This window comes from Medicago sativa, chromosome 3, assembly GCF_051527215.1.
Source record: "Medicago sativa cultivar Bolivia chromosome 3, Bolivia_mono, whole genome shotgun sequence".
Taxonomy (NCBI): domain Eukaryota; kingdom Viridiplantae; phylum Streptophyta; class Magnoliopsida; order Fabales; family Fabaceae; genus Medicago; species Medicago sativa.
In genome coordinates this window covers 66,037,261-66,050,417 of record NC_140751.1, presented here as the reverse complement: position 1 = coordinate 66,050,417, position 13,157 = coordinate 66,037,261, and positions in this window count along the sequence as shown.

The window sequence follows — 13,157 nt, the reverse complement described above, 5'->3', positions numbered from 1 at the left end:
ATTATTACGTTTTACTTTTCTTATCCGTCCATTTCCCATGGGTGAATTAAACAAGACGTTACAATCCCAAGGTTGATTTAAGTGAAGGGTGTTATTTAAAGACCACTTTCCTAACCGTGTATGATCATATCATCTAATTCATTCCTAACTTAACCTTCTGTTTCCCTAGTACCTTCTCAGCTCAGCTCACTCTCTTTGTAGCAATCATATCATATCATGGATGCTTTCGTGAAGAAGTTTTTCCCTCAGTACTCCGGCCCTGGGGCATCGTTCCCCGAGTGTGACAACCTGAAGTTCCACACCTTCCTTTCAGGTTACATGAAAGTGGATGATCAACATTCTGTTCAAACCACCCGGGTGAAAATTTCTCAGCCCATGACTGCAGCAGGCCAACTTGAAGGAACCTTTGAAGGGCTCTCTTCCTCTAACGACGGTATCAACAAGCACTTCCTCACCCCTGAGGGGATTCTCAACATGCAAATCGTTGCAGACTCTCTTAAACAGTCTACTAATGTCTGGAGGATGTACTGCTGGGAATGGGCCGACAACCATGTTGCGCTCATCTTCAATATGTTGAGGCTTACCTTCCTCCTCAAACTACAGGCCATGAATGGGGGATCGTTGAACACCAAACTTGGCGTGTTGAATGACGGGACTGTTGAGGTTGATCTGGATAAAACATGGCCAGAGGAATATCAGGAGCTGGCTTGTATGAATACGTGGCCATGTGGCAACAACAAGGATTTACATCCCAAAGCTGATAGACTCACGACAATGATTCCTAGCGAAGGGAGGAACGCTCTGGATCTTCGCGGGCTAAACCAGCAAGAGTGCATTGTCGTTCTGATGATGCTTGGAGGGTGGGTGCGACGTAGTAGAGCTCGCCTTGATTTTGATCTGGTGGTGCTCACCGAAGATGTCTACTACAGGGCAGACGCAGATATCTCTGCCTACTCTGATTGGGTCAAAGGTGTGCCTGCGACCCAATGCCCACCTTTACCTATTGTTGAAGTTGTATGCTTGGCGCTGAGGAAGTATGTTGCAAACAATCGCGTTTATCACCACTTCTCCACAGCACTTTATTTACTTACTTTTTGTACGTATCAGTTCCTGCCACCAGTCCCTGAAGCGGCTGTTTGGATGGGTTTTAAATGGAAGGTTAATCTGCCGGGCTTTGCCTCTATTCGAGGTAGGTATGAACTGCTTCTCAAAGGAGAAGCTGCCATTGTGAGCCACAGGGCTATAGGAGAATGGGGTTTTTTCAACAAAAATATGGAGAAGATCAATCTTGCCTGCTTGCTTGTGGCGCAAGCGTTTCAGACTGGGTGCGCAGTGCGCGCACTCAGGAGGTCATTCGAGGTTGACCCGGCTGACCTGGACAAAACTATGCGAGACTTTTATCAGCCGAACAAATTTTCCTCGGCTGCAGTAGCGGAGGCGATAAGTGGGGCTTTCCCGATTCCTGGGATGTTAGGGGCTGAGTATACTGGGGGGCCAATATTCGATGATGCTGGTACTTTTGAAGTGGAGCTGACAAAGCTCCCTGCTGGTGATGGCATTGAGTACCACACCACCACCAGGGATATGTCTAGGAAGACAATCCGAAAGGTGTCCAAGGCTTTGGTGGATCTGGGGGAGGATCATGATGATTACGCCGAAAAGCAGGCGGAGATCGAATGGCTCAAGGCAAAAGCAGCCTGGCTTAGGAAAGACAAGGGGGCTGAGGCGGAGTTCAGTGAAGAGATGACCGCTGCTGAGGTGGGCAACTATGATACAGCAGTCTGATATCTTAGACTTTGTTGCCACCACCTACCTTGCATCATCCCTTACATCATTGAAGTCATTGCATCATCCCTTACCTCATTGAAGCCACCATGTTTGACATTTACTAGATTGTATTTCCATTACTATTTCAACTACCATGGCCTCTAGGATTGCTATAAATAAGGCCATTTCCTTCATGTATTCTCACAATTTGAAATATATAAAAACTTGAGTTTTCTCATTTGAGAGTTAGAGAGTGGATTCTCTCTTGGCTTCTGAGCCATTTTGGCATCAGAGCAAGGTTCCAAATCCGGAGTTGAGTTTGAGTGCAAGAATCAACGGAAAGTTTGAGTTTTCTAAGGGTGTTCTTAGAGTTTAAGAGCTGCCACCTCGAAACTCTACTTTGCGGCCATTTTTTCACAAAACTAACGCCGCCATTGTGTTCGGAAGGCCGAAAAACCTTGGACTGGAGGTTTTTGTCACCAACGGAGCCTCCACGAGCCGTCAAACGCCTCGCCGGAGTTCTCGCCGGACCACCACCCGCCGCCACCGGAAGTCTAGAGGTTGAAGACGACCAGTCAGCAGCCATCTCAGCTGCCACGTGTCACTTCCAGCCAATCACTTACCGCCACGTGTCAACCTGACACATCATCCCTGGCCTGTCCAGTCATCGACAAGTCAGCCACCACATCGCTGCCACGTGTCACCCTGTGCCACGTCATCACCCAGTCACCCAAAATTTCCAGAAATTGCAAAATTGCCCCTAAACTTTCATAAATTGCAAAATTACCCCTCAACTTTCATAAATTGCAATTTTGCCCCTCAACTTTCGAAAATTGCAGAATTACCCCTGTATTTTTTGAAATTGCAAAAGTGCCCCTGTTCTTTCTGAAATTACAATTTTGCCCCTATTGAAAATTGTGATTTTTCAAGAAATCCTTTCTTTTAGTGCTATTATCATAGAAAATTCCTATTATGCTCTGTGGTTGCAGTTTAATCTGATCTTCCACATCAGAAAAGAATTATTCTATTTTTTTTAGTACTTATACTCATTTTACCCTTCAAAAAAAAAAAAAAAAAAAATGCCTCCAAGAAGAAACGACCAAACACTTAGAGATATTCAAATGGAAGAAATGAGAAGACAAATCCAGCAGTTACAAGAAACTGTAAATGCACAACAAGCACAATTGGAAGCCCAACACATGCAATCAGACGATGAATCAAGTAGCGAATCATCATCATTAAGAAGTCGTCGTCCACAAAGACAATCATTCAGAGACAACGACATCAAGGTAGATATTCCTGATTTTGAAGGAAAGCTACATCCAGATGAGTTCGTTGATTGGCTCCAAACTGTTGAACGGGTCTTTGAGTATAAAGAGATACTTGAAGAAAAGAAAGTCAAGATCATTGCTGTCAAATTGAAGAAGCATGCTTCCATTTGGTGGGAAAATATAAAAACAAAGCGAGCCCGTGAAGGAAAAAGCAAGATCAAGACTTGGGAGAAAATGCGTCGAGAACTAAGCAAAAAGTTCTTGCCTTCTCATTATTATCAAGATAATTTTATTCAACTACAGAACCTTCGTCAGAAAAACTTGTCTGTAGAAGAATACACTAGAGAATTTGAGAAGTTAATGATGAAGTGTGACATTCATGAAAGGGAGGAGCAAACAATCGCTCGTTACCTTGGTGGATTAAACACTGACGTTGCTCATCCAGTTCAACTCCAACAATACTGGTCATTAGACGATGTTATTCGTTTAGCCATACGAGTGGAGAAACATTTACCCAAGAAGCATTCTTATAGGAACTTTTCCTCTACTGAGAATTCTTCTTATCCCCGTAAAACAGACAACGATCAGCCTAGTACTTCTACAAAACCTTCTCTTAAACCCACCACAGTAAATAAACCCAAAGCTACCCAGTGTTTCAAATGTCAAGGTTTTGGACATATAGCTTCAAATTGTCCAACACGAAGAACCATCACCATCATCAAAGGCGAAGCTTATGAAGAAGTTGATGAGGAAACAAACCAAGATGAACCTGAAAAAGAAGAAAAGTTAGAGCCAATTTATGATGAAGAGCTCATTGTTGCTGATCATGGTGAGTCTCTGGTAATCAGACGAAGCCTACACGCTATGTCAGCTCAAGAAGAGCATTGGTTGAGGAAAAACATTTTCCATACTCGTTGCACCACTGCTGGAAAAGTTTGTGATGTTATAATAGACAGTGGTAGTTGTGAAAATGTGGTGTCGAACTACATGGTAGAGAAGTTAGAGATGCCAACACAAAGTCACCCTCATCCTTACAAACTACAATGGCTCAACAAAGGTAGTGAAGTGAAGGTTACGAAGCGTTGCCTTGTAAATTTTTCCATTGGTCAGAAGTATCAAGATCAAGTTTGGTGTGATGTTGTTCCAATGGATGCATGTCATCTTCTCCTTGGAAGACCCTGGCAATACGATCGTCGTGCTCATCATGATTGTTATGCCAACACCTACTCCTTTGTCAAAGATGGAGTAAAAATCAAGTTAACTCCATTACCACCGAGTGGACTTGATAAAAACAAAAATGAGTCCAAGCCATTAGTGTCTTTAATCACTAAGACTCAATTCAAAGAAGCTGTGGATGAAGTCCAAACCATGAGCTTTATCCTATTGTTCGAAGAAAATGCAGAAACTGTCCTTCCAGTAGAAATTGAACAAATGCTCAGTGAATTCCCAGATGTTGTACCAGAAGTTGTTCCACAAGGATTGCCGCCAATGCGAGACATTCAACATGCTATTGACTTTATTCCTGGAGCTGTCATTCCTAATAGACCAGCTTATAGAATGAGTCCACAAGAACATGCTGAAATTACACGTCAAGTCGAAGAATTGCTGAGGAAAGGACTAATACAAGAAAGTGTTAGCCCTTGTGCTGTTCCTGCAATTTTAGTCCCCAAAAAGGATGGAAGCTGGAGAATGTGTGTTGATAGTCGAGCTGTCAACAAGATTACCATCAAGTATCGATTTCCGATACCTAGACTTGATGATTTATTAGATCAGTTGCATGGTGCCACCATCTTTTCAAAGATCGATCTTCGAAGTGGATACCATCAAATCAGGCTTAGGCCAGGAGATGAATGGAAGACTGCATTTAAAACCAGAGATGGTTTATATGAATGGACAGTGATGCCCTTTGGGTTATCTAATGCTCCAAGTACCTTCATGCGTCTCATGAATCAAGTACTTCGACCATTCATTGGCAAGTTTGTAGTGGTCTACTTTGACGATATCTTGATCTACAGCAAACACAAGGAGGAACACTTAGAGCAGCTTCGACAAGTGTTACAAACTCTTCGCGAACAAAAACTATATGCAAATTTGAAGAAATGTTCCTTCCTAACGAACGAAGTTACTTTCCTGGGTTACATAATCACAGCTGAAGGTATTCGAGTTGACCCCAGCAAGGTTGAAGCCATCAACAGTTGGCCTATTCCACAGTCAATTCATGATGTTAGAAGTTTCCATGGATTAGCTTCATTTTATAGAAGGTTCATCAAGAATTTTAGCTCTGTTGCTGCCCCGCTTACAGATTGCATAAAGGGAGATCAATTCCAATGGACCGAGCAAGCACAAAAAAGTTTTGACAACGTAAAACAACTTTTGACTGAAACACCAGTGCTAGCCCTTCCCAACTTTGACCAGGTGTTCGAAGTAAGTTGTGACGCTTCCAATTCAGGAATTGGCGCGGTTCTATGTCAAGAAGGTCATCCTATAGCCTTCTTTAGTGAAAAGCTCAACAATGGTAAACTTAAATACTCAACATATGATAAAGAATTTTATGCCATTGTCCGAGCCTTGCAACATTGGAGTCATTACTTGTTGAATAAAGAATTTATTCTTTATTCTGATCATGAAGCCCTCAAGCATTTGAATTCTCAACAAAAGATCAATCGCAGACATGCTGCTTGGAGTGAGTTTTTACAAGCTTATCCGTTCTTACTTAAACATAAGGCAGGAGTTCAAAATGTTGTTGCAGATGCTCTTAGCAGGCGTCATACCCTACTTGCCACTATGCAAATGAAAGTCATTGGATTTGAGACAGTCAAGGAGTTATACAAAGATGATCCAGATTTTCAAAAGTTTTGGAATGCCACTGATTCACAATCCTCTCAGGACTACTACAGACATGAGGGATTTTTGTTCAAAGGAAAAACCTTATGTATTCCTCAGTGCTCTCTACGAGAAGCCATTATTTGGGAAGCTCATGATGGAGGATTAGCAGGTCATTTTGGACGAGATAAAACTGTTGCTTTAGTGAGAGAGAATTTCTATTGGCCAAGACTTGAAAGAGACGTCTACAAACATATTCAAAGATGTCGAGTATGCCATTTGGCAAAGGCCAAAGGCCAAAACACTGGTTTTTATATGCCACTCCCTGTTCCAGAAGCACCTTGGGAAGATGTTAGCATGGACTTTGTCCTTGGATTACCTCGGACTCAACGCCAGAAGGATTCTGTGATGGTAGTTGTGGATAGATTTTCAAAGATGGCTCATTTCATCCCATGCCAAAAGACTAATGATGCCGTTCAAGTTGCTGACTTATACTTCAAGGAAATTGTTCGTCTTCATGGAATTCCAAAAACCATCACTTCTGATAGAGATGTTAAATTCTTAAGTCATTTTTGGAGAACCTTATGGAGGAAGATGGGTACTAAACTCCAGTTCAGTAGTGCTAGTCACCCCCAGACAGATGGACAAACTGAAGCTGTTAACAGGATTTTGGGAAACCTACTTCGGAGCTTTGTCGGTAAAAATCTAAAACAGTGGGATCTCATATTGGCACAAGTTGAATTTGCTTACAATAATTCAACTAATCAAGCTACGGGAAAATGTCCTTTTGAAGTAGCATACGGAACTCGACCACACAGTCCGTTAGACTTGACTCCATCATCAGATAAACATCAGTATAGTGCAGATGCAGAAAGTAGAGCAAAAGAGATTAAGAAACTGCATGAACAGGTTCGACAGCGGATAATCAAGCAAAATTCAGGATACAAAACAAATCGTGACAAGCACAGAAGGCAACAAATCTTTAAAGTTGGAGATTTGGTATGGATACATTTGCGTAAAGAACGATTTCCAAAACAACCAAATGCCAAGTTGTCACCAAGAGCTGATGGTCCTTTCAAAATAGTACAAAAAATCAATGACAATGCTTACAAGGTAGAATTGCTAGGTACCTATGGTGTCTCAGCAACCTTCAATGTTGCCGACCTTTCACCATATCTGGATGACGAACAAGATATAAACTCGAGGGCGAGTTCTGTTCAACCCGGGGAGGATGATACAGCAGTCTGATATCTTAGACTTTGTTGCCACCACCTACCTTGCATCATCCCTTACATCATTGAAGTCATTGCATCATCCCTTACCTCATTGAAGCCACCATGTTTGACATTTACTAGATTGTATTTCCATTACTATTTCAACTACCATGGCCTCTAGGATTGCTATAAATAAGGCCATTTCCTTCATGTATTCTCACAATTTGAAATATATAAAAACTTGAGTTTTCTCATTTGAGAGTTAGAGAGTGGATTCTCTCTTGGCTTCTGAGCCAAACTATCTCGTTGAGGAGGAAAACGTCGAGAAAGCAGAGAAGCACTTTATAGTGTGCAAGTGGGTGCCACTGCCAGGGGTACCAGTTTTGTTGCTTCCCATTAATCCTTTCCCATATGCCACACCTTTCCAGCTGCAGGGAACTGTCAGTCCTAACCTGGGTGAGGTCACGCGTCAGGGATTCAGAGTGTTGGTGCCTGAAGGGTGGCTGGTGGCTGCAATGTACGCTCAGTGTGGCAAGAGGCTCAAGTATAATGCAGGAGGAGACTTATCTGGTTGCCTTACATACAGGAGCCCGACGGGGATGAACTTTACATGGCCGGTGTCAGACCCTAAGTTCCAGAACTTCGGGATAAGTTTAGTGGACACCGAGGAGGACTTTGATGCCAAGATAAGCCTGCCACCGCCAACCGGGGTGGCATTCAAGGGGTACAAGTTGGTGTACTCGACAATGATTCACCGCAAAGGGCTCTCTGACACATATCATCGAAGGGTCAGAGACATCAAAGAATGTGGGACTCATTAACATTCATTTCCCAACAACTTCACTATGACACAATCCAAACTGTATGTGATGATAAGTGTAACAAGTTCCAGTATTTTAGCTTTTTATTTTATTACAAGTGTAACAACTTCACCCAACAACCATTTAAGTATTCCTTTCTTTCTATTTTAGCTTTTTATTTCTGATAATACTTTTTCTTACAGATTTAGAAGTGGAATTGAGCTTGCATCTTTTGTCACAAGTTCTAAATCCTTTGTTAATCATGAACTGCTATTTCATCTAATAATGAAGACATTGTTTCAAATGATGGGGTGGGTTTTTCTTGAAAAGTTGATGAAGAATCTAGCTCAGATTTTACAATTATAACGTTTAGACGATTCTTCCAATGCTTTTGAATTAGGAGCATTGGTTTCATTGTTCTAGTTTGCACATATTAAGCAATTCTGTTTTCTTAATTTTCCACCCAAGCTCTTCTGGCTTTCTATAGAGTTTCTCTAGTTGTGGAGTTGCATATATAGCTATTTCACATTATTTATTCTGTTTTTGATGTTCTTGCTACTGAATTTCCGAGTTCGCATGTTCTTATTTTGCTGCCTTATCCTCCTTTCTTGCTCTAGTTTTCTGCACATCTCTTAACAAGTATTTGGCATTATGTAATTCATGTTCATATTTATTATTTTTGATAGCATATCTAGGCTGTATTTTATCATGACTATTTAAAAAATTCTTGCATCGCTGTCTCCGTGTTATACCGGACTCATATCATACTATGTATCTAGGCTTCTCTTTCCCTGCAATCCCGTATGTAACAATCTTAATGCAGATTACTAGTTTGACCAATCAATCGACTCTGTTGATTTTTACTGGACATTGTCTCGGAGGATCAATTGCTTCTCTCTTGGTTATGTCACTATTACATAACATTGCTTTAGGAAAGGATCTTCCAATCTGCATCACATTTGGCTCACCCCTTGTTTGGTGATAAGAGATTGCAACAAGCAATATGACACAGTTCTATTTTGAATTCTTGCTTCATACACGTTTTACACAAAGACCCACTTCCAAGGCTCTTCATTACAGATCGAACCAGTAATTACATGTCTTTTGGAACATATATAATATGTTTTGATGCAACATCGTTTGAGAACCTGGATTCTACCTTGGAAATTCTCTTGGCATTGGCCTCTGTCCACGATAAAAACCAAGAACTCGAATCTGTTGATTAAGGAAATATAATAAAAAATCTCTATCTTAAAGCAGCATTCATGCATAGATTTTTTCACATAAATCATCAAAACTGTGCATGAAATACCATATTTGGCCAAACCAAGATCTCAACATAAATCATTGAAACTCTACATGAAATACAACTCTACAAGTGATGCACATTTTTCAATTATTTCCAATGGATTATTCCTTTTGCCAAAAAAAAAAGGATTATTCCTTCAAATTTTACAACACGACGACTTCAACAACTTAAATTACCCAAGATTGGTAGTTTCATGCGACAATTCATTAATTTCACACAAAACCAAATCAAGAGTCCCAATACTTTGCAAGTTTACTAAAAAAATATGTATCACCTAGTTGACCCTACTATTTTGGTGGTGACTGAACTTTGAGCCATACCATTGTCAAACTGGTTCATGTCAATTAGGCCCCCTTTGAACTACAAGTCATGCAATACCTTGCTTCAGTGACAAATTTAAAGATGAGAGGTTAAAAGATGTATCTAGCATAACTCTTTTATTTGGCCTCAAATCTTAACAGAAAATTTGTATCTGACAGGTTATTAAAATCATTTCTGGGAAGGTTGATAGCAGCTTGAACCTCTAGTAAGCATCTCTTAGAGTTAGAGAGGTTCCCCCTCCTTTATTTATAAAATCATTTCATGACCATACATTCATGACAATGATAAGGTTTGCATGGCCGGTTATGTCAGACCCTGAGTTCCAGAAATTCAAGATAAGGTTTGACGACGCCGAGGAGGACTTTGATGCCAAGATAAGCCTCCCGCCGCCTATCGGGGTGGAGTTCAAAGGGTACAATTTGGTGTACTCGACAATGATTCACCGCAAAGGGCTCTCTGACACATATCATCAAAGGGTCAGTCTGTCAGAGGCATCGAAGAATGTGGGAATCATTCACATTCATTTCTCAACAACTTCACTATGACACAATCTTAACTGTATGTGATGATAAGTGTAACAAGATGAAGTATTTTAGCTTTTTATTTTATGAAAGTGTAACAACTTCACCCAACAATTATTTACTTCGTCGTTTCAATTTTAGCTTTTTATTTTATGAATATTATTGCTGATAACAGTTTTTCTTATCGATTTAGCAGTGGAATTGAGCTTGCATCTTTTCTAACAAGTTCTAGATTCCTTTGTAAAACATGAACTACTGTTTCATCTAATGATGAAGACATTGTTTCAAATGATGGTGTGGGATTTTCTTGGAAAGTTAATGAAGAATCTAGTTCAGATTTTAGCGTTTAAGCCCACTTTAGATGATCCTATGTTTGTTTCGTCTAATGAATTTAAGGAAGATGAATTCCTTGACTTTGAATTTCTGTGTTCAAAGAGAATTCCAATTTTCTCTCTTATCAGGACTGCACTTTCACTCTTTCGTGATAATCATCATCAACTTGAGAAGTTGAAAACTGAGGTACATCTCATCCTTGGACTTTTTGATTATTTTGCTGCCTTAACCTCCTTTCTTGCTATAGTTTTCTGCACATCTCTTAACAAGTATTTGGCATTATGTAATTCATGTTCATATTTATTATTTTTGATAGCATATCTAGGCTGTACTGCACCATGATTATTTAAAAAAAATTCTTGCATCCCCGTTCCTGTATTATACCGGACTCATATCGTACTTGGTATCTAGACTTCTCTTTCTAGGCATATTGTCTTTTCCCTGCAATCTGTAACAATCTAAATGCAGATTACTAGTTTGACCAATCGTTCGACTCCGTTGATTTTTACTGGACATGGTCTCAAAGGATCAATTGTTTCTCCTTTTGTTATATCACTATTATATAACGTTGCTTTAGGAAAAGATCGTCCACTCTGCTTCACATTTGATTGACTTATTGGGAATTAAAGACAAAAATAATAAACTTGAAATTTATAATATGTGAAAGGAGTGAGGGATGAGTTTCACTTGGATTTCAAGAAAGGAGTCCGGAATAATACAGGAACGGGGATGCAAGAATTTTTTAAATAATCATGGTACAATACAGCCTAAATATGCTATCAAAAATAATAAATATGAAGATGAATTACATAATGCCAAATACTTGTTAAGAGATGTGCAGCAGACTAAAGCAAAAGGAGATTAAGGCAGCAAAATAAGAACTGAAACCCACCCCTACTGAAAACTGTTGCCATCTTATGAGCATCTCTTGCATCACATGCAACTCTAGGTTTCACTATACACGGAAGAGACTATCCGGACACGAAATCAACTTCGCTAAAAATATCAACGTTACGAAAACTGCCCCTCTAATCAAAATAACAACCTTAAGCATTTAATTCTAACAAGCAAAGTAGAACCTCTTGAATTTCTAGCCGATCCAATAAGCTTTGCAGTTCTTGCATGTTTTCTGTAAAATTAATTTTATTCCCTTCAATGGATACTATTTCATCAGTTGCTTTATGAAGGACAATACCAACATCCTTCAATTGAAACGTTAATGGAAGCTTGGACGCAAGAGGCACAAACATTAACCCATTTTGTGTAGGATACAAAGGAAAATCACCCTTCTTTGCAAGAACTTGTGTTCCAGATTACCTTTTATTTAACCGACAAATTTTCAATATTTGGAGTGTCATATTCACATGAAATTTCACTTCAACCTCCAACATTCGAAACAACATTCAAGATAAAGCAATGAAGTGAGTATAAACTAACCAAATCTTTTAAGAATACCAACCTTAGAGCCGGTACTCAAATTTTTGGTACCATGGATGAAACAATAAAATTGTATCCTTTTAATTATTCCAATTTTTTTCTTCATGCAATTTTTGTTGCACAAGATTCATTTATAATCAAAGTTCTCTAAAAATATATTTTCAATAGAATTAATCAAAGAAAATTAAAAAGAAATATCTCTATGTAGTACTAACTACCAAGTAAAAATGATTTTGATGTCCCTAAAAAAATGGTGCCCTGGGTAGCCGCCCCTCACTCCCACCCCTGACCAACCTTATTGTCTTGAAGTTCGACATCATGCAGAATTCCAATGAGTTCTGAATAGGAGTGTTCTGATTAGAGTCTTAACTCCTGGTTGGCTGTAGTGAATTTTATCATCAACATCTCCTTCAAACTAGAGTGTCGAACATGTGTTGGTGTTCGACACTGACACGATACCGACACATATAAGTTACATTGAATAATATGATTTTCTCAAATTATAATCGATATCAACATGTAATGTCCGGTATATGTGTTTATAATATGTGTTTCATATAAATGGATCCAAGTCGCAACACTACAAAATTACAATCATTATCACAAATTTGTCATGTCATAAATATACAGAAAGTTAAAATGTGCGCTACTATTACCAAGCATCAACGTATACACGACAAATGTTTTTAAAAATGATAGTGTTTCATTTTTTGTTATATATTATATTCTTTTAACAATTTTTTATATTTTTTAAATAAAGCTTCAAATGAAAAATTGGTTTATATAGTTTTTCATAAAAAAAACCATTTTCTGTGTTTCAACATTTTGCTACTCCTTCAAAAAAAAAAACATTTTGCTACGACCTTTTTTTAATAATAAAATTTCAAAAAATACTAAAAAAGAGAGTTATTTTGTGAAGTTTCTCATAATTATTTTTTAGAGATATCTTTATGAAAAAAAAATATGTTTTTTTTATGTTAAATTTTTAACGATGAATACCTAAGTTACTATATGTCAAAATTATTCTTTTGATTTAGGCTTAATAGCAGTTTTGGCCCCCTAAGTAAAAAAACTACAAAACCGCCCCTAAGTTTTGCAACTGTAGCAGTTTTGGCCCCCCAAGGCAAACAAAAAATAAAAAAATAACACGTGGCACCTCACTTAGGGTGCCACGTCAGCGTAGACCAAGTCAAAATTGGCGTTGGGGGCCAAAACTGCTACAGTTGCAAAATTTAAGGGGCGATTTTGTAGTTTTTTTCTTAGGGGGCCAAAACCGCAACTTTGGGAAAGTTAGGGGGTTAAAACTGCTATTAAGCCTTTAATTTATAAAAAATGAGTTCGAAATAAGATTTACCAAGTTT